The sequence below is a fragment of the Triticum urartu genome, chromosome 4, assembly GCF_003073215.2.
Source record: "Triticum urartu cultivar G1812 chromosome 4, Tu2.1, whole genome shotgun sequence".
NCBI classification, from domain to species: Eukaryota; Viridiplantae; Streptophyta; class Magnoliopsida; order Poales; family Poaceae; genus Triticum; species Triticum urartu.
Window position 1 is genome coordinate 93,012,780 of NC_053025.1, and position 23,038 is coordinate 93,035,817.

The following is a 23,038-nucleotide window of genomic DNA, read 5'->3' on the forward strand; positions in this document are numbered from 1 at the left end:
GGAAAAGTGCGCAAACCTCTGCAGAGTGTACAAACTAATCATGATTAGCCGTGTCCCCGGTTATGGACAACTTGAGTATCTAGTACTTGAATATCATGTGAATCTCAACATGTTACTTCTAATTAATGTTGTTGGGTTTTAATTGTTCACTTAATTGGGATCGGAATGCTGTCAACCATTCTCGATGTTTAACAACTACCATGATAGTTAAATAAATTTATTCCTTTGCAGTAGGGAAAAACTGGCTTTACGCAAAACTGTAACCATAGAGCTTTCCACCAGCCATATATGCATGTAGTATAGCTGTTTCATTCCATTACTCTCTATGTGTTACATTGCCAGCATATTCCATGTGCTGACCCGTTTTCGGGCTGCAACTTTCATGTTGCAGACTTTTCAGACGACGAGTAAGGTGCTTTTAGGTCGTGGCCCTATACTCAGTGATGCCGTTGGAGTTGATTGACCCATTTATCTTCCGAGTCTTCCGCTGTTATCGTTATTAGATGGCCTTAAGCCATGTTTATTGTAATAAGTTCTCTTTGAGACAACGATGTAATAAGTGTGTGATTGCCACTCTGCTATAAATCCTTCGATGTACTATGTGGTGTCAGCATTACTGATCCAGGGATGACACCTGAGCACAGAGCACTTGATCCATTCGGGTCGGGTCGCTACAGAGATGGTATCAGAGCACACGCTGACTGTAGGACACGACCACTAAGTTAAAGCCATAGATCACCATTCTCTTCTCATTTTCTAAATCCTCATCTTTTCTACTCTTTTAGGATGACGAACGCGAAGATTAAGTACGCTCAACCGGATGAAGGCACACCATTTGGATTTCACCTGAAGGAAGTCACCAAGTACCTGAATATCGGATTACCAAGCTTCACGGGAACCTTCAACGCCACTCTGCCTGAAGAGGAGCGCTGGAAGATTCAAGCTCACGTTCCGGGAAGGACATTCGCGCCAATCACGAAGCCCATAGATAGCGTTTTCAATGCACCAACCTGGAGTCTGGGGAAGAGCATGGCAGCTCATATCACCATAGGACGCATTGGAGAAGTTTACCAAGAAGACCTCAAGGACACTATCTACCAGATTTGCGGACGCCGAGATGAACAATGGGAGTTAGTCAGCACCAAGAAGGATAGATCCATTGCATCTTTCATCCAGGAGTTAAACCAGCACATTCGACGCCACGAGAACCAGATGTACAATGATATGATAGAGTTGAAGAATGCGAAGGCAAGGATCATCGAGCTAGAAGGAGAACTGAAGTCTACACGCAAGGACTACATGGACGAGATCGTAGCTCTAGCGAGACACAATGGCGATCTTAAGCAGGAGATTGAAGAACTCAAGAGGAAGTTAGCATCCAGGAAGGAAGACAAGTACGTCACATGTCCGGACAACTACATCATCATCGACGACACCGATTCGGATCCAAGTGAACCAGACTTTGAAGACGAAGCTGGAGCAGATATCATGGAGTCTTCCACTGGTTCAAATTTCTAGATGACCACCAGATAGTAGTAGCATTCCCCCCTGTAAACATTATAGTTCAAGCACTTTTGCGATAGTTTTAGACCGATTGTAAGCCCTTGTTTGATTGAATGAAGTGATTTTGTGTGCATTTGCTCATGTGCATTGGGGTAGTGTTTTCCCTTTAGACCTCACTCTATTCTTAATTCTCGTCTTTTCTAAACCCTCAGATGCCTCCGAGACGTGACAATGGATTCCCACCGGAGCTCACTCAGTTGATCCAGCAGCAGAATCAATTGATGCAGATGTTAGTCCAGAACCAACAGAACAACAACAACAACCCACCACCACCACCACCACCTGTTGACCACTTAGCCCGTTTCCTTAGACTGAATCCACCGGTGTTTTCTAGTAGCATCGAGCCGATAGTAGCAGACGATTGGCTCCGCAAGATAGGAAGGGAGTTGACCACTGCAGGATGCACGGATGGTGAGAAAGTGAAGTTTGCCGCTCACCAGCTTGACGGACCCGTGGCAGCATGGTGGGAGAATTTCACAGCCACTTACCCAGTTGACACTGTCACATGGGATCGGTTTCAGCATGCTTTCCGCACTACCCATGTTTCAGTAGGAGCTATGGCCATGAAGAAGCGTGAGTTTCGCAACTTACGCCAAGGAGGAAGGACAGTTGGCCAGTGCGTTGACGATTTCAGCAAGTTAGCACGTTATGCCCCAGATGACGTTGCTACGGATGTAGCTAAGCAGGAGAAGTTTCTGGAAGGACTGAATGATGAACTAATAATGAAGTTGATGGTAGCGAGTTTCAACAACTACCAGGAGTTGGTAGATCGCGCCATCATGATTGAAGGGAAGCAACAGCAGATTGAGAACCGTAAGAGGAAGTATGGACAGGGGAAGTATAACTCTGGAGCCCAGCAGAAGCCCCGTTTTGCCCCTAAACCGGGATTTCAGTTTCAGCATACCCATGGAGGAGGTAGCTCGCACAACCATAATGGCCACAAGAATGGTAATGGGAATGGAGGAAGCAACGGCCAGAACCGGACCACCCCATCGACCCCAACCAAGAGAGACCTGAGTCAAGTCACCTGTTTCAAGTGTTCCAAGACCGGACATTATGCCAATGAATGTCCTGAAGGCCAGAATGGAAATGGCAATGGAAGCTCTGGGAAGAAGCCGAACCCTTTCAATAGGGGACAGGTGAACCACATTAATGTGGAGGAGGTTGAAGATCAGCCTGATGCAGTAATCGGTAAGTTTCTGGTTAAGTCATTTACCGCACTCGTTCTTTTTGATACTGGTGCATCGCATTCATACATATCAAGGGGATTTGTGGATAAGTATAACCTGCCAACCCAAGCCCTTAGGACACCCATGTTAGTAAGCTCACCAGGAGCGGAGTTTATGGCTAGACGATGGTGTGCTCGGTTACCATTAAGGATTGGTAACTATGTGTTTCCCTCAGACCTAATAGTATTGGAATCTCAAGGATTGGATGTGATATTAGGCATGGATTGGTTGTCGATGTATGGAGGAAACATCGATTGCGCCAGTAAGACAATTTTGCTTACCACACCAGAAGGAAGAAGGATCAAGTATGTATCCCGGCATGTGCCAAACAGGACACAAGTAAACTGCCTAACCGGAGTTGTGCAAGAAGAAGTACCAGTGGTAAAGGATTTTCCTGATGTATTTCTTGAGGAATTACCAGGCATGCCACCGGATAGAGACATTGAGTTTTTGATTGAGTTATTGCCAGGTACAGGCCCAATATCGAAGCGACCGTACCGGATGCCAGCAAAGGATTTGGTGGAAATTAAGAATCAGATTAAGGAGTTATTGGATAAAGGTTACATTCGCCCAAGTTCTTCGCCTTGGGGATCACCCGTACTTCTAGTGGAAAAGAAGGATGGATCATTAAGGATGGTTGTAGATTATCGAGGATTGAATGAAGTAACCATCAAGAATAAGTACCCACTGCCAATGATCAATGATCTGTTTGATCGGTTGCAAGGAGCTAAAGTGTTTTCCAAGATCGATTTGCGATCAGGGTACCATCAATTGAAGATTCGAGAGCAGGACATACCTAAGACAAGCATTCACCACAAGATATGGACTGTATGAGTATACCATTATGTCATTTGGATTGACTAACGCACCTGCCTATTTTATGAACCTGATGAACAAAGTGTTTATGGAGTTTTTGGATAAGTTCGTCGTAGTGTTCATTGATGACATCCTGGTTTATTCAAAGAATGAAGAGGAGCATAAGGAACATTTGCGTTTGGTTTTGGAGAAACTAAGGGAACATCAGTTATACGCCAAATTCAGCAAATGTGAGTTTTGGTTGAAGGAAGTTGGATTCCTCGGACACGTTATATCTGGAGAGGGTATAGCAGTTGACCCCACAAAGGTTGAGACCGTAACCGAATGGGAAGCACCAACGACAGTTGGAGAGATCCGGAGTTTTCTTGGACTCGCAGGATACTACCGGAGGTTCATTGAGAAATTTTCAAAGATTGCAAAACCTATGACTGAATTGTTGAAGAAGGATACTAAGTTCAATTGGACTGAGGAGTGTGAGGCTAGTTTCCAGGAGTTGAAGAAACGTTTGGTCACCTCACAAGTATTGATTTTGCCAGATCAGACCAAGGATTATGAGGTGTATTGCGACGCTTCACGTCGAGGACTTGGAGCAGTGCTTATGCAGGAAGGGAGAGTTGTTTCGTATGCTTCACGGCAACTGAAGCCTCATGAGTTGAATTATGCCACGCATGATTTGGAGTTAGCAGCCGTAGTGCATGCATTGAAAACGTGGAGACATTTCCTCATTGGAAATCATTGTGAGGTGTACACGGATCACAAGAGTTTGAAGTACATTTTCACGTAGAAGGAGTTGAACCTCAGACAAAGGAGATGGTTGGAGCTCATCAAGGATTATGACATGAGATTGCATTACCATCCTGGAAAAGCTAATGTAGTAGCTGGTGCATTGAGCCGTAAGAGCCATGTCAACACCCTAGTGACGGGAGAAGTACCAAAGGAGTTAGCAGAAAACCTTCGTGAGCTATGTTTGGAAATAGTTCCGAGAGGCAGCGTAGCAACATTGGAGATTCAGTCAACATTGATGGATAAGATCAGAGAAGCTCAGAAATCTAACAAGGAGATTGCTGCTATAAAAGAGAAATTGAGCGAAGGAAAAGCAAAGGGATTTCGTGAGGATGAGCACGATACCCTATGGTTTGAGGACCGTGTTTATGTGCCAAATGACCCGGATATTAGGAAGTTGATTTTGCAAGAGGCACATGATTCACCGTATTTGATTCACCCAGGGAATACCAAGATGTATTTGGATTTGAAGGAAACATTCTGGTGGACCGGAATGAAGAAGGATATTGCAGCATATGTAGCAGTTTGTGACGTATGTCAGAGAGTAAAGGCAGAGCATCAGAAGCCAGCAGGATTGTTACAACCATTGCCGATACCCGAATGGAAGTGGGATAAGATAGGCATGGATTTTATCATAGGACTACCCAGGAAAAAAGCAGGCTACGATTCGATATGGGTAGTAGTTGATCGTTTGACGAAGGTAGCACATTTTATTCCAGTTAAGACCACTTACACCTGTGCTAAGTTGGCGAAGATATACATGACTAGGATCATTTGTTTGCATGGAGTTCCGAGGAGTATCGTATCAGATAGAGGAACCCAATTTACCTCAAAGTTTTGGAATCAGTTGCATGAAACTTTAGGAACCAGACTGGAGTTCAGCACAGCTTTTCACCCACAGATGGATGGACAGACCGAGAGAGTCAATCAGATTTTGGAAGATATGGTGAGAGCTTGTGCACTAGATTATGGATCTAGTTGGGACGATAACTTGCCGTATGCGGAGTTTTCTTATAACAACAGTTATCAAACCAGTTTGAAGATGGCACCTTTCGAAGCTTTATACGGAAGGAGGTGCAGGACACCGTTGTCATGGGATGAAGTTGGAGACCGTCAATTCTTTGGACCAGATTTGATTAAGGAGTCTGAACAGAAAGTTAAGTTGATTCGCGATAGGCTCAAGGTAGCCCAGTCCAGGCAGAAGAGCTACGCAGATTCTAAACGCAAGGAGACAGTTTACGAAACCGGAGATAGAGTTTACCTTCGAGTATCCCCACTTCGAGGAGTTAAGCGCTTTGGAGTTAAGGGAAAGTTAGCACCGCGTTTCGTTTGACCGTACAAGATCTTGAAACGTATGGGAGAAGTCACTTATAAGTTGGAATTACCAGAGGAGCTGTCAGGAGTTCATGATGCATTCCATGTTTCTCAGCTGAAGAAATGTCATGCCGAGATGGCGGAGGTACAGCTAAGAGATACCATGCCACTCGAAGCGATTCAGTTGAAGGACGACTTAACGTATGAGGAGAAGCCAGTCAAGATTCTCGATTATGCCAGCAGAGTTACCCGCAGCAAGGTTATCAAGTTTTGCAAAGTTCAGTGGAACCACCACTCAGAGGATGAAGCCACCTGGGAAAGAGAAGAAGATTTGCTCAAGGACCACCCTCACCTATTTTCTAGCCAACCCAAATCTCGAGGGCGAGATTCATCTTAAGGGGGGTAGGTTTGTAACATCCCAAATTTTCAATTTGGAATGTTATACACTAGATCATCATGCATAGCATATTTTCATGCATTTTGGTTGATCCTAGAAATTTCACGCAACTCAAGGACCTTCGGAGAGAGTTGGAGATTTCGTTATTTTCATATTTGAGAGTTTTCTCAAATTTGTGAAAAGAAGGATCATTTGATTTATTTATTTTATCTTCAATTATTTTCCGATATCAAAAATATGAGAGAGAGAATAATATGACTTTCCCAAATTTAGGAAAAATGAAGATAATAATAAATCAAATTTGTTTTCCGGTTTTATTTGCATTTTATTTGGATAGGGAAAAATGCGCGTTTTCAAAAATTGCATTTTAGGTCCGGAGAAAAAGTTCATTTTGTTCGACTCATTTTTAGGAGTCGGGAAAATTTACTTTAGTAATTTTGGAGTTCGTTTAGTTTTAGTTTCTTTGTTTTTCTGCGCGCGAACCGTTTAAAAAAAAAGGACCAAGGCCAGCCGGGCCAAAGGCCCAGCCAGCCGGCCGCCTCCCCAGCCAGCGCGCGCGCCAGGCGCAGCGCCAGGCCGCCGCCTCCCTCGCTCTAGGCCGAGTCCCAGAGGGACTCTAGGCCGGTTAGCCCCCCCTTCTTTGCTTGCCCCCTACCCCCTCCCCCACCAATATAAATACCCCAACCCCCCCTCTCCTCACATCAATCCCAAGCCCCTCTCCTCCTTAGCCGCGCCCCACCCCGCGCCCCTCACCCCGCCGCCCTATACGCCGCCGCCGCCCTATAGCCGCCGTCGCCGCCGTTCGCCGGAGCCTCGCCGAGGTTGTCCCGCGCCGCGTCTCTTTTTCTCCCCTCGGTTCAGTTTTTCTTCTAAACCGTTCCGGTTCTTCTACCGTTCCGGTTTTCTTTCTTTCGGTTTCTTTTCCGAAAACCCTAGATCGGTTTTCGTTCTTCTTTCGACCGTTCGTCTCAACGAACGTGATCACCGATTTTTCCCGGTTAACGACGCCCGTTCGTTTAACCGTTCGTCTCTTTCTTTTCGTCGGATTTATTCCGCGATCGTGATCTCAGATCCGATCTTCGTTCTAGTCTTTCTTCTCGCTCGTTTATCGGAATCAGGTGATTCCAAGCGCCTGGAGTTTCGTTTCGAAACCGCCGTTCCGTACTAATCAACTTGAACAAGTTTTTGCCACAATAAAATTTGACCTAGTTTCAACCTGCTAGAACCGAGTTGTTTTCTTCCGCCGTTTGTTTTCCGTTTCTTTGTTCGGTTTGTTCTTTCTTTGCAACCGGAGTTCTTAAGTTGAACTTTCTGGTTCGTTCTCTTGTTCGAGTTTTACCTGTGCATTAGATGAGTACTTATTGTGTGCTTGTTGTTTGTCTGCGATAGATCACCCGGATTGCGCCGCTTGTTACTTCGAAACCCTAGGACTCGCGGATCATCAGCAAGGCAAGTAACACTTTGATCATACCTTTTCTACAACCCATGTTTTATTGCATTAGATCAATCCTCACACATTGCATGATTAGGATCTAATTAAATTGTGGGATGGGAAGTAGATGAGGTAGTACCTATTACCTGTATTATTATGAAACCTTTGGGAGTTACTTCTACGTTTGCTTATTATGCCATGCTATGCTAGTAGACGTGGATTGGGTGAGTGATATCCATGACAGATGTGAGTTGATAATTTTAATGGTTTATCTAAGGTGGCAACTTAAACACACATCTGGGTGGATTGAGGCACCTGATGTCTATCAGGACTTGCCTGTTTTTTTTGGACCGCCACCCAGGCTCAAAGGGATCATAAGATCTTTCATGCTAGAAACTTCCGTGTGCAGCCACAAGCCATTATGGGCTCTGGCATAGTTGACTAAGTCGTGCGAACTCTTACGGGGTAGACTAGCAGATGTAGGGGAAGTAGGTGTACCGGTCTACCCCACATGTAAGGTGCTAGCGCTTCTGAAAGACTATGTCTCGGTCATCCGTCTCAAACACCATGTAGTGCGAGAAAACAAACGGAGGCGATCGAGTCATGTGGGGAAAAGTGCGCAAACCTCTGCAGAGTGTAAAACTAATCATGATTAGCCGTGTCCCCGGTTATGGACACTTGAGTATCTAGTACTTGGATATCATGTGAATCTCAACATGTTACTTTAATTAATTGTTGGGTTTTAAATTGTTCACTTAATTGGGATCGGAATGCTGTCAACCATTCTCGATGTTTAACAACTACCATGATAGTTAAATAAATTTATTCCTTTACAGTAGGGAAAAACTGGCTTTACGCAAAACTGTAACCATAGAGCTTTCCACCAGCCATATATGCATGTAGTATAGCTGTTTCATTCCATTACTCTCTATGTGTTACATTGCCAGCATATTCCATGTGCTGACCCGTTTTCGGGCTGCAACTTTCATGTTGCAGACTTTTCAGACGACGAGTAAGGTGCTTTTAGGTCGTGGCCCTATACTCAGTGATGCCGTTGGAGTTGATGGACCCATTTATCTTCCAAGTCTTCCGCTGTTATCGTTATTAGATGGCCTTAAGCCATGTTTATTGTAATAAGTTCTCTTTGAGACAACGATGTAATAAGTGTGTGATTGCCACTCTGCTATAAATCCTTCGATGTACTGTGTGGTGTCAGCATTACTGATCCAGGGATGACACCTGAGCACAGAGCACTTGATCCATTCGGGTCGGGTCGCTACACGTGGCCTGCCTCTCCCTCTCCCCTAAAGCCCAATAAGACCCATATACTTCTTCTCCCGTATTCCCTAACTCCCCGGTACTCCGAAAAATACCCGAACCACTCGGAACCTTTTCGATGTCCGAATATAGTCGTCCAATATATCGATCTTTATGTCTCGACCATTTCGAGACTCCTCGTCATGTCCTCGATCTCATCCGGGACTCTGAACTCCTTCGGTACATCAAAACTCATAAACTCATAATATAACTGTCATCGAAACCTTAAGCGTGCGGACCCTACGGGTTCGAGAACAATTTAGACATGACCGAGACACGTCTCCGGTCAATAACCAATAGCGGAACCTGGATGCTCATATTGGCTCCTACATATTCTACGAAGATCTTTATCGGTCAGACCGCATAACAACATACGTTGTTCCCTTTGTCATCGGTATGTTACTTGCCCGAGATTCGATCGTCGGTATCTCAATACCTAGTTCAATCTCGTTACCGGCAAGTCTCTTTACTCGTTTCGTAATACATCATCTCGCAACTAACTCATTAGTTGCAATGCTTGCAAGGCTTAGGTGATGTGCATTATCGAGAGGGCCCAGAGATACCTCTCCGACAATCGGAGTGACAAATCCTAATCTCGAAATACGCCAACCCAACATGTACCTTTGGAGATACCTGTAGAGCTCCTTTATAATCACCCAGTTACGTTGTGACATTTGGTAGCACACAAAGTGTTCCTCCGGTAAACGGGAGTTGCATAATCTCATAGTCATAGGAACATGTATAAGTCATGAAGAAAGCAATAGCAACATACTAAACGATCGAGTGCTAAGCTAACAGACTGGGTCAAGTCAATCACATCATTCTCCTAATGATGTGATCCCGTTAATCAAATAACAACTCTTTGTCTATGGTTAGGAAACATAACCATCTTTGATTAACGAGCTAGTCAAGTAGAGGCATACTAGTGACACTCTGTTTGTCTATGTATTCGCACATGTATTATGTTTCCGGTTAATACAATTCTAGCATGAATAATAAACATTTATCATGAAATAAGGAAATAAATAATAACTTTATTATTGCCTCTAGGGCATATTTCCTTCAGTCTCCCACTTGCACTAGAGTCAATAATCTAGTTCACATTGCCATGTGATTTAACACCAATAGTTCACATCATTATGTGACCAACACTCAAAGGGTTTACTAGAGTCAATAATCTAGTTCACATCGCTATGTGATTAACACCCAAAGAGTACTAAGGTGTGATCATGTTTTGCCTGTGAGAGAAGTTTAGTCAACGGGTCTGCCATATTCAGATCCGTATGTATTTTGCAAATTTCTATGTCAACAATGCTCTGCACGGAGCTACTCTAGCTAATTGCTCCCACTTTCAATATGCATCCAGATTGAGACTAAGAGTCATCCGGATCAGTGCCAAAACTTGTATCGATGTAACCCTTTTACGACGAACCTTTTGTCACCTCCATAATCGAGAAACATATCCTTATTCCACTAAGGATAATTTTGACCGCTGTCCAGTGATCTACTCCTAGATCACTATTGTACTCCCTTGCTTAACACAGTGTAGGGTATACAATAGATCTGGTACACAGCATGGCATACTTTATAGAACCTATGGCTGAGGCATAGGGAATGACTTTCATTCTCTTTCTATCTTCTGCCGTGGTCGGGCTTTGTGTCTTACTCAATTTCACACCTTGTAACACAGCCAAGAACTCTTTTCTTTGACTGTTCCATTTTGAACTACTTCAAAATATTGTCAAGGTATGTACTCATTGAAAAAACTTATCAAGCGTCTTGATCTATCTCTATAGATCTTGATGCTTAATATGTAAGCAGCTTCGCCGAGGTCTTTCTTTGAAAAACTTCTTTCAAACACTCCTTTATGCTTTGCAGAATAATTCTACATTATTTCCGATCAATAATATGTCATTCACATATACTTGTCAGAAATGCTGTAGTGCTCCCACTCACTTTCTTGTAAATACAGGCTTCACCATAAGTCTGTATAAAACTATATACTTTGCACCCGCAAAAAAAACTATATACTTTGATCATCTCATCAAAGCGCACATTCCAACTCCGAGATGCTTGCACCAGTCCACAGATGGATCGCTGGAGATTGCATATTTTGTTAACATTTTTAGGATTGACAAAACCTTCTGGTTGCATCATATACAACTCTTCTTTAAGAAATCCATTAAGGAACGCAACTTTGTTTATCCATTTGCCAGATTTCGTAAAATGCAGCAATGGCTAACATGATTCGGATAGACTTAAGCATAGATACGAGTGAGAAACTCTCATCGTAGTCAACATCTTGAACTTGTCGAAAACCTTTTTGCGACAATTCTAGCTTTGTAGATAGTAACACTACTACCAGCGTCCGTCTTCCTCTTGAAGATCCATTTATTTTCAATTGCTTGCCGATCATCGGGCAAGTCAACCAAAGTCCATACTTTGTTTTCATACATGGATCCCATCTCAGATTTCATGGCTTCAAGCCATTTTGCGGAATCTGGGCTCACCATCGCTTCTTCATAGTTCGTAGGTTCATCATGATCTAGTAGCATGATTTCCAGAACAGGATTACCGTACCACTCTGGTGCGGATCTCACTCTGGTTTACCTACGAGTTTTGGTAGTAACTTGATCTGATGTTACATGATCATCATCATTAGCTTCCTCACTAATTGGTGTAGTAGTCACGGGAACAGATTTCTGTGATGAACTACTTTCCAATAAGGGAGCAGGTACAGTTACCTCATTAAGTTCTACTTTCCTCCCACTCACTTCTTTCGAGAGAAACTCCTTCTCTGGAAAGGATCCATTCTCAGCAAAAAAAATCTTTCCTTCGGATCTGTGATAGAAGGTGTACCCAACATTTTCTTTTGGGTATCCTATGAAGACGCACTTCTCCGATTTGGGTTTGAGCTTATCAGGTTGAAACTTTTTCACATAAGCATTGCAACCTCAAACTTTAAGAAACGACAGCTTAGGTTTCTTGCCAAACCATAGTTCATACGGTGTTGTCTCAATGGATTTAGATGGTGCCCTATTTAACGTGAATGCAGCTGTCTCTAATGCATAACCCCAAAACGATAGTGGTAGATCGGTAAGAGACATCATAGATCGCAGCATATCTAATAAAGTACGGTTATGACGTTCGGACACACCATTACATTGTGGTGTTCCAAGTGGCGTGAGTAGTGAAACTATTTCACATTGTTTTAATTGAAGATCAAACTTGTAACTCAAATATTTGTCTCTGCGATCAGATCGTAGAAACCTTATTTTCTTGTCACAATGATTTTCCACTTCACCCTGAAATTATTTGAACTTTTCAAATGTTTCAGACTTATGTTTCATCAAGTAGATATACTCATATCTGCTCAAATCATCTGTGAAGGTCAGAAAATAACGATACCCGCCGCGAGCCTCAACACTCATTGGACTGCATACATCAGTATGTATTATTTCCAATCAAGTTTGTTGCTCGCTCCATTGTTCCGGAGAACGGAGTCTTAGTCAAGTTGCCCATGAGGCATGGTTCGCAAGTACCAAGTGATTCATAATCAAGTGTTTCCAAAAGTCCATCAGTATGGAGTTTCTTCATGCGCTTTACACCGATATGACCTAAACGGCAGTGCCACAAATAAGTTGCACTATCATTATTAACTTTGCATCTTTTGGTTTCAATATTATGAATATGTGTAACACTACGATCGAGATCCAACGAACTATTTTCATTGGGTGTATGACCATCGAAGGTTTTATTCATGTAAACAGAACAACAATTATTCTTTGACTTTAATGAATAACCGTATTGCAATAAACATGATCAAATCATATTCATGCTCAACGCAAACACCAAATAACACTTATTTAGTTTCAACACTAATCCCGAAAGTATAGGGAGTGTGCGATGATGATCATATCAATCTTGGAACTACTTCCAACACACATCGTCACCTCACCCTTTACTAGTTTCTGTTCATTCTGCAACTCCCGTTTTGAGTTACTACTCTTAGCAACTAAACCAGTATCAAATGCCAAGGGGTTGCTATAAACACTAGTAAAGTACACATCAATTACACATATATCCAATATACCTTTTTTACCTTGCCATCCTTCTTATCCGCCAAATACTTGGGGCAGTTCCACTTCCAGTGACCAGTCCCTTTGCAGTAGAAGCACTTAGTCTCAGGCTTAGGATCAGACTTGGGCTTCTTCACTTGAGCAGCAACTTGCTTGACGTTCTTCTTGAAGTTCCCCTTCTTCCCTTTGCCCTTTTTCTTGAAACTAGTGGTCTTGTCAACCATCAACACTTGATGTTTTTCTTGATTTCTACCTTTGTCAATTTCAGCATCACGAAGAGCTTGGGAATTACTTTCATCATCCCTTGCATATTATAGTTCATCACAAAGTTCTACTAACTTGGTGATGGTGACTAGAGAATTCTGTCAATCACTATCTTATCTGGAAGATTAACTCCCACTTGATTCAAGCGATTGTAGTACCCAGACAATCTGAGCACATGCTCACTGCTTGAGCGATTCTCCTCCATCTTTTAGCTATAGAACTTGTTGGAGACTTCATATCTCTCAACTCGGGTATTTGCTTGAAATATTAACTTCAACTTCTTGGAACATCTCATATGGTCCATGACGTTCAAAACGTCTTTGAAGTCCCGATTCTAAGCCGTTAAGCATGGTGCACTAAACTATCAAGTAGTCATCATATTGAGCTAGCCAAACGTTCATAACGTCTGCATCTGCTCCTGCAATAGGTCTGTCACCTAGCGGTGCATCAAGGACATAATTCTTCTGTGCAGCAATGAGGATAAACCTCAGATCACGGATCCAATCCGCATCATTGCTACTAACATCTTTCAACACAATTTTCTCTAGGAACATATCAAAATAAACACAGGGAAGCAACAACGCGAGCTATTGATCTACAACATAATATGCAAAATACTACCAGGACTAAGTTCATGATAAATTTAAGTTCAATTAATCAATTACTTAAGAACTCCCACTTAGATAGACATCCCTCTAATCCTCTAAGTGATCACGTGATCCAAATCAACTAAACCATGTCCGATCATCACGTGAGATGGGGTAGTTTCATTGGTGAACATCAATAGTTTGATCATATCTACTATATGATTCACGCTCGACCTTTCGGTCTCAGTGTTCCGAGGCCATATCTATATATGCTTGGCTCGTCAAGTATAACCTGAGTATTCCGCGTGTGCAACTGTTTTGCACCCGTTGTATTTGAACGTAGAGCCTATCACACCCGATCATCACGTGGTGTCTCAGCACGAAGAACTTTCGCAACGGTGCATACTCAGGGAGAACACTTCTTGATAATTAGTGAGAGATCATCTTAAAATGCTACCGTCAAACAAAGCAAGATAAGATGCATAAAAGATAAACATCACATGCAATCAATATAAGTGATATGATATGGCCATCATCATCTTGTGCTTGTGATCTCCATCTTCGAAGCATCGTCATGATCACCATCATCACCGGCGCGACACCTTGATCACCATCGTAGCATCGTTGTCGTATCACCAATCTTATGCTTCCACGACTATCGCTACCGCTTAGTGATAAAGTAAAGCATTACAGCGCGATTGCATTGCATACAATAAAGCGACAACCATATGGCTCCTGCCAGTTGCCGATAACTTGGTTACAAAACATGATCATCTCATACAATAAAATTTAGCATCATGTCTTGACCATATCACATCACAACATGCCCTGCAAAAACAAGTTAGACGTCCTCTACTTTGTTGTTGCAAGTTTTACGTGGCTGCTACGGGCTTAAGTAAGAACCAATCTTACCTACGCATCAAAACCACAACGATAGTTTGTCAAGTTGGTGCTGTTTTAACCTTCGCAAGGACCTGGCGTAGCCACACTCGGTTCAACTAAAGTTGGAGAAACTGACACCCACTAGCCACCTTTGTGCAAAACACGTCGGGAGAACCGGTCTCGCGTAAGCGTACGCGTAATGTCGGTCCGGGCCGCTTCATCCAACAATACCGCCGAACCAAAGTATGACATGCTGGTAAGCAGTATGACTTATATCGCCCACAACTCACTTGTGTTCTACTCGTGCATAACATCAACGCATAAAACCTAGGCTCTGATACCACTGTTGGGGAACGTAGTAATTTCAAAATTTTCCTACGCACACGCAAGATCATGGTGATGCATAGCAACGAGAGGGGAGAGTGTGATCTACGTACCCTTGCAGACCGACAGCGGAAGCGTTAGCACAACGCGGTTGATGTAGTCGTACGTCTTCACGGCCCGACCGATCAAGCACCGAAACTACGGCACCTCCGAGTTCTAGCACACGTTCAGCTCGATGACGATCCCCGGACTCCGATCCAGCAAAGTGTCGGGGAAGAGTTCCGCCAGCATGAGGGCGTGGTGACGATCTTGATGTACTACCATCGCAGGGCTTCGCCTAAGCACTGCTACAATATTATCGAGGATTATGGTGGAAGGGGCACCGCACACGGCTAAGAATATGATCACGTGGATCAACTTGTGTGTCTATGGGGTGCCCCCTGCCTCTGTATATAAAGGAGTGGAGGAGGGGAGGGCCGGCCCTCTCTATGGTGCGCCCTAGGGGAGTCCTACTCCCACCGGGAGTAGGATTCCTCCTTTGCTAGTCCAACTAGGAGTCCTTCCATGTAGTACGAGTAGGAGACAAGGAAGGGGAAGAGGGAAGAGAAGGAAGGAGGGGGCGCTGCCCCTCCCCCTAGTCCAATTCGGACTAGGCCTTGGGGGGCGCGCGGCCTGCCTCTCCCTCTCCCCTAAAGCCCAATAAGGCCCATATACTTCTTCTCCCGTATTCCCGTAACTCCCCGATACTCCGAAAAATACCCAAACCACTCGGAACCTTTCCGATGTCCGAATATAGTCGTCCAATATATCGATCTTGACGTCTCGACCATTTCGAGACTCCTTGTCATGTCCCCGATCTCATCCGGGACTCCGAACTCCTTCGGTACATCAAAACTCATAAACTCATAATATAACTGTCATCGAAACCTTAAGCGCGCGGACCCTACGGGTTCGAGAACAATGTAGACATGACCGAGACACGTCTCCGGTCAATAACCAATAGCGGAACCTGGATGCTCATATTGGCTCCTACATATTCTACGAAGATCTTTATCGGTCAGACCGCATAACAACATACGTTGTTCCCTTTGTCATCGGTAGGTTACTTGCCCGAGATTTGATCGTCGGTATCTCAATACCTAGTTCAATCTCGTTACCGGCAAGTCTCTTTACTCGTTTCGTAATACATCATCTCGCAACTAACTCATTAGTTGCAATGCTTAGGTGATGTGCATTACCGAGAGGGCCCAGAGATACCTCTCCGACAATCGGAGTGACAAATCCTAATCTCGAAATACGCCAACCCAACATGTACCTTTGGAGACACCTGTAGAGCTCCTTTATAATCACCCAGTTACGTTGTGACGTTTGGTAGCACACAAAGTGTTCCTCCGGTAAATGGGAGTTGCATAATCTTATAGTCATAGGAACATGTATAAGTCATGAAGAAAGCAACAACAACATACTAAACGATCGAGTGCTAAGCTAACGGACTGGGTCAAGTCAATCACATCATTCTCCTAATGATGTGATCCCGTTAATCAAATAACAACTCTTTGTCTATGGTTAGGAAACATAACCATCTTTGATTAACGAGCTAGTCAAGTAGAGGCATACTAGTGACACTTTGTTTGTCTATGTATTCACACATGTATTATGTTTCCGGTTAATACAATTCTAGCATGAATAATAAACATTTATCATGAAATAAGGAAATAAATAATAACTTTATTATTGCCTCTAGGGCATATTTCCTTCAGGAACCACAGTTATGAATGATCAAACCACTGATACAAGATGAACTTATAACAAGGGGTAATCATTTTTTACGAGCAGCTTCCATGATAAGTTCTACATCGGGTCCGTGGGCATGAACACAAAGGTTCAAGGTCGACTCCCACTTCTTAAATGCATACCCTTTCATTCACTCCTCGTTTTCGAAGAAATTGTAGTGCAGAAGATTTATCTGGCGAAGTACTAGAAGAGTAAGACTCATATATCTTTTGAGTTCACACGGATTAGGGAAGGCATAGGTTCAACCCGTAGGTGTATCTTAGGAACACCTTGTCGTGGTTCTAAGTCTGACAGTAGAATAGGGAGTAGGAATGTAGAGGCAAGATCCTAACTATGGAGGAGTTGTACACGCGAGTTTTACGAGTTCAGGCCCTTCTCGGAGGAAGTAACAGCACTACGTCTCGGAGCCCGGAGGCGGTCGACTGGATTATATGCGCGTGTGTTACAAAGGGTGCGAACCCTTGTCCCTGAGGAGGGGGTGGCTTATATAGAGTTCGCCAGCCCCTCCCGCCCTCAGTTACAAAGGGTTTAAGGTACATAAAGATGGGGACGTTACTGGTAACGCCTGCAATAAAGATACATAATGACCATTAAAGCTATGACTTAATTCCCGACCGTTGCTGTGATGGACTGGCTTATTAGGGATGATAGACTACTCATATCAATAAGGAATTCCTTCTTTTCCGGGAGCCCATTCGGACAGAACTCCAAAGTTAAGCGTGCTCAGCTTGGAGTAGTGTCAGGATGGGTGACCGACCGGGAAGTTGCTCCCGGGTGTGCATGAGTGAGGACAAAGTGTGTAGAAAAGACTAGTATTGATCCATGGGGCCAGTCTAGATCCCGCCAGGAGTAACGACCACCGGCGGGTGTGTCTGGGGCGTTACAAGTTGGTATCAGAGCCGACCCTCGCGGTTACACGGATGGTTGCGGACAGGTGCGTGGTCATGTTGTTCATGACGTTTGTGGCCCGTCGTGGCACACGACATGGCACATGTACTGGACTGGAAGCACAGACGTATGTGCCAAGAGGGAACGTTCCTGTGGCCTGACGAGGACGTCAGTTCCTCTGAGTGGGGGTGTATGTGATGGCCTGGCTTATTAGGGATGATAGACTACTCATATCAATAAGGAATTCCTTCTTTTCCGGGAGCCCATTCGGACAGAACTCCAAAGTTAAGCGTGCTCAGCTTGGAGTAGTGTCAGGATGGGTGACCGACCGGGAAGTGCATGAGTGAGGACAAAGTGCGCAGAAAAGACTAGTATTGATCTGTGGGGCCAGTCTAGATCCCGCCAGGAGTAACGACCACCAGCGGGTGTGTCTGGGGCGTTACAAGTTGGTAAATATCTTACCGGTACAAGTTGGTAATCAGAGCCTTCCCCGACCTTAGGAGCCCCCATTGCTTGATCGTTTTTAGAAGCCGTTGTTGAGTCTAGAAAAAATGTTTTGAGTCATTTAGGAATTATATATCGGAGAGTTTGGGAATTCTTTTTACTCCCCAGTCCCATCATCGCTCTGGTAAGGCATCCTGACGTAGAGTTTTGTCTCTTCTCTTCTCAAATTTCACTAAAAAAAATTTAGGATCACGCGGGTATCTTGGAATCGTTCCGATTGTTTTGTGACGAGAACATTGTTCTTGGTGCCTCCTATCTTTAGGGGTTGTGGCAGTGTCCTGGGGAGTTGAGCTCCGAGGTGTTGTCGTCACAATTTTATCGTTGCAGTTCTGGAATACCTGAGTTTTAGTACGCCGACATCGAAAATCTCTTTTATGCAGTTGTTGGTGAGATAACCTCGACGCCACCCAGTACTGGGGCGGGAGTTCGGGAGTATTTCCATAACTTGTATAACGGATGCTTTTCAAAGGTTGAGGTAAACGATTTCCGAAGGTTTCTTGGTTATGTGTTGAAGGATGGATACAGCTGGATGTAGGATTTGCTAGCTTTGGGTGAGATATTATGCTTCCCCTGTATCCCCAACACCTGATTGCATAACCGGAAAATTTCGGGAGTTTATAAGTGGGAATTCAAGTACCTCTTAGGATATCTTTCCGACAGATGTATGATATGAAATTGGGGTTCGACGTCTAGTGGTCCGCCTATCCACGGTCGGTTTTACAGTGGTCTCGTTGTGTCTTAAAGAGTCCTTCGCTATGCCGACTCGGGGACGCTTCGTATGTCATGTGCACTGCCTTGTACATGATGGTGCTGTATGATCGAGTCCGTGTAGGCCCCACCACGAAAACTTCGGACGAAATCTCTATCATATGTTTGTTCCGGCTTATTCTACAAGCCAATCCTTTGTTTTTTTGTTTTGAGTTGTGGTATTCGAGTTGCTTCGAAGTCAAATGTTGATTCCATATTTTTCCTAGGCGGTGTTCTCATACTCCTATGTGAATACTAAACCTTCATGATAATCGAGACTGTCATGTCAATCCTTTTCAACTGGTGTGCTTCTCTTCAAGTGGATCCGATCATTTCAACTTCCGCAAGATCAATTATCACTTCTTCTCAACGGCGTTTGTTTCATCCGTCTCCAAGTTGCCTTTATTTACCCCCCCCCCCCCCCCCTTTTTCCTCAAGGACTCGGATTTCTTAATCAAGCATCCTTTTATTCTTGTGAAGTCTCTTGATTCTTTTCTTTGAATGTTCTACCCGGTGGTTCACATGAAGATGCTCTTCTAGTTCATCATTCCTCACTCATTTTTCATCTCTGGTGGTTTCAAGTCAAGCTTTGTTGATCATATCCTTTCCTTGTTTCAATGTTTTCTCATGCCGGTGCAATCCTTAATCATTCACCTCTCGCTATTCAATTATTCCGGAGTGCTGAAGATATCTCAGAAGGATCGTCTTGTCATTCAAGATCCGTTAATCCTATTTTGAGGATGTTTATCTCATTCAAGCCTTTTAATTCAACCGGTGCAATCTCTCCTTCAAATCGTTCTGCGGTGTATCTTTTGAGTGGGCCCTAACCCACAGGTCTTTTCCCAGGATCTTACCTGACTCTTCCAATTTTCACCGGAGCTATTCTCAAAATCCTTTAAAGTTTGACGTAAGAATGAATTGTCATTAGTCATATGTCTTCCTCCAAGATCTTTCAAAGTCTTTTCATCGTTGGTTCAACCTTGCTAATTTTCATCCCAGAGTATCTCAACTATTTGGTGGTGTTCCTCGTTGTCATTCTCTACATTTGAAGACCGAAGAAGAGTTTTCCCCTTGAATCTTGTTTTCTTCTATCAAAGATTCGTGGTTCTAGTTTAATGCCATCCTCTCATAATTGCTTTGATTGTGAGTAGTCTTTTCACCTATCCGGAGCTTTCATGAGTTGTTTCCATTTCTTTACTCCGGAGGCCATCTTCTCAGAATTGTTCATTCTCAATTGTCAGTTATCATTCTCCTATATTACCGGTACATCTTTCAAGTATTCTCTAATCAGCTCGTAATCTCTTCATTCTCATGGATCTAATTTCTCTCAGGCATCTTTGTTTATTTGCTAATTCTTCCCGGTGTTTCTCTATCTTTTCTTCATTCATTTCCAATTAATCCGGTGGTTCGTTTAAGATCTTTTCCTTGGTAATCATATCAATTCATTCGTTGTTTCGATTCCACCGGTGTTTCGTTGAAGACCTTCTCAAGTTGGCGCGATATCTATCTTAATCCTTTCTTCGAGAATAAGTAGTATGCCAAATCCGTTGTTTGTCATCAATTTAAATTGGTGAAGGATACGCATAACGTAATCCTTATTCTTGTTCATCCAAGTGATTAATTCCTTATTCCGGAGGTGCATCAACTTCTTGATTCCAATTGTGTTCAGCGTTTTCTTTTCCCGGAGTTTCAAGATCTCTCATTTATCTCGTCGCAAGCTTCATCTAATCATTGCATGGCTTCAATCTTATTATTTTCATCATTCAATTATTTTGGATCATCCTTTTGTTACCAGAGTTCTTCAGGGAGGCTCGACATGGTGTTTCATAAAGGAATTAATTCCTTCTCGAAGTGTTCATCGAGATTCTTTTCTAAGAAACTCAAGCTTTCATCATCTTGCTATCTGGAGTGCAATTCTTTCTTCCGTATTATTGGAGGTGGTATTATGTCATTCTTGATAATTGAGTTCATGTTTTCATGATTCACATGTTGTCAAGAATGAGATATTTTAAACCCATCAATCTCGTCATTGGAGTTATCTTGGGCTATATTTCACCTAAAGCCTTCCCTAAGGATCATTGCTAATTGTGGTGCTCATAAATGATCCAATTTCTTCATTTATCCTTTCCGGTGCGATATAGTTTCTCGTCTCCTGGTTGATACCAATCCAATTCTTTTTCCTGTGAGTGGCAGGTTGTCACCTCATAATTTGAGATATATTCCATAATACCATATCAAGTTTATTATTTTCGTTGTTGGTTTTCCAACAACTCCGTTCTAGCATTTGTTGTAAGCGTGCTCTCTCAAGACCTTGTTTCCCTTCGTTCACTCCATTCCATTCTTACTTTTGTTCCGGAGGCATTGTGATGTTCATCTTTTCAACCCATCATCTCGTTTTGTCAAAGATCATGTTCTTTCCATGCCTATCCTTTAGACCGGAGTGTTGTGCCCTTTTTGCTCAAGTTCTTTTCGCCTTATCAAGTCTTGCATAACTTCTCAACCGGAGTGCTGCTCGAAGTTGTTCTTCCTTGTCCCTCTTTTCTAACGGAGTGTTTTCAACTTCGTTCATCTCCGTTGTATTTCTTTATTTCAATTTGTTTAACTTTTGCAAGGTTCTTTGGTTTCACTCATTGGTTAAAGGAGCAACTTAGTTTTACCTCTTCTCTTTCTCTTCCGTTTTCCCTCCGGTGCCATTCTAGATCTCGGGACGAGATCCTCTCGTAGTGGTGGAGTGTTGTGACGCCCCGAGACCGATGTGCCACGTGTCTTCCTGTTATTCGTTGTTGTTGCCATGTCATTTCTTGCGTGCCATGCATTGCATATCATGTCATCATGTGCATTTCATTTGCATACATGTTCGTCTCATGCATCCGAGCATTTTCCCCGTTGCCCGTTTTGCAATCCGGCGCTCCTATGTCACCGGTGTCCCTTTCTACCTCTTTTCGTGTGCGGGTATTAAACATTTTCGGATTGGACCGAGATTTGCCAAGCGGCCTTGGTTTACTACCGGTAGACCGCCTGTCAAGTTTCGTACCAATTGGACTTCGTTTGATGCTCCAACGGTTAACCGAGGGACCGAAAAGGCCTCGTGTGTGTTGCAGCCCAACACCCTTCCAATTTGGCCCAAAACCCACCAAAACCCTCTCCATCATCTAGAGTGTTCGATCACGATCACGTGGCCGAAAACCGCACCTCATTTGGACTCTCCTAGCTCCCTCTACATATAAATATGTGCAACCCTTCCCAAATTTGCGGTCTAACCCTAGCCTTCCCCTACCTCGCGCCACCGGACAAAAATCCCCGCCGCCGGACATGTCCGCCCTCCACCTCCCTCCGCCCAATGGCGAGCCGCCACGTCAGCAGGCCGCCGTCCTCGTCCAACCGACCGCCGCCATGCGTCCCGGCGCCCCGCGCCTCCCCACCGCGGGCCCGCGAGCCCGACCGCGGCCCTCCTGGCCCGGTGCGCCGCCGTCCGCTTCTGCATGGCATCGCGCCCGCCCGAGCCGCCTCCTGCACCGCTCCGGCCGCCGTCATGCGCCGCCGCGACCCTTCGCCACCGCGCCTCGCCTCCTTCCCGCCGGCGCCGCCCTTCGCCGGCGTGGCCCCCCCCGCCGCCGCCATACGCCCCGCCACCGCCTTGGGTCGCCGGGTCCGCCCCCGGTGCAACTCTGGCGAGCCCCGCGTCCTCCTCCACCGCGCTCCGGCGAGGTCTCCTCCAAGTCCGGCCATCTCCATCGTCTCCGGCGAGGTCCCGTGGATCGGGACCAGATCCACCACTCCCCCGATCCAAACGCCCCTTCCAGATCCGGATCCCTCCGTCCCGCACGTCTCTGTCCCAGGTTGACTTTCTCGGAGAGGTCTATATTTCACTCAGTCCCCGAAATTACCAGATTCATATGCCCATGTTCATCATGCCGTAACTTTGCATCCGTAGCTCCGTTTTGGGCGTGTAGCATATCAAAATGTTCGCCTCAGAGAGCACATCATTTCATCTCATTGCATCATTTTCATTTGAGTTCATCTTGATGCCCGAAATGCTGTTGGAAGAGTGCTATTTGAGATAGTTGCCAGATCTACTGCTCCAATTAGCTATTTGTCATTTTTGCCATGATTAATGT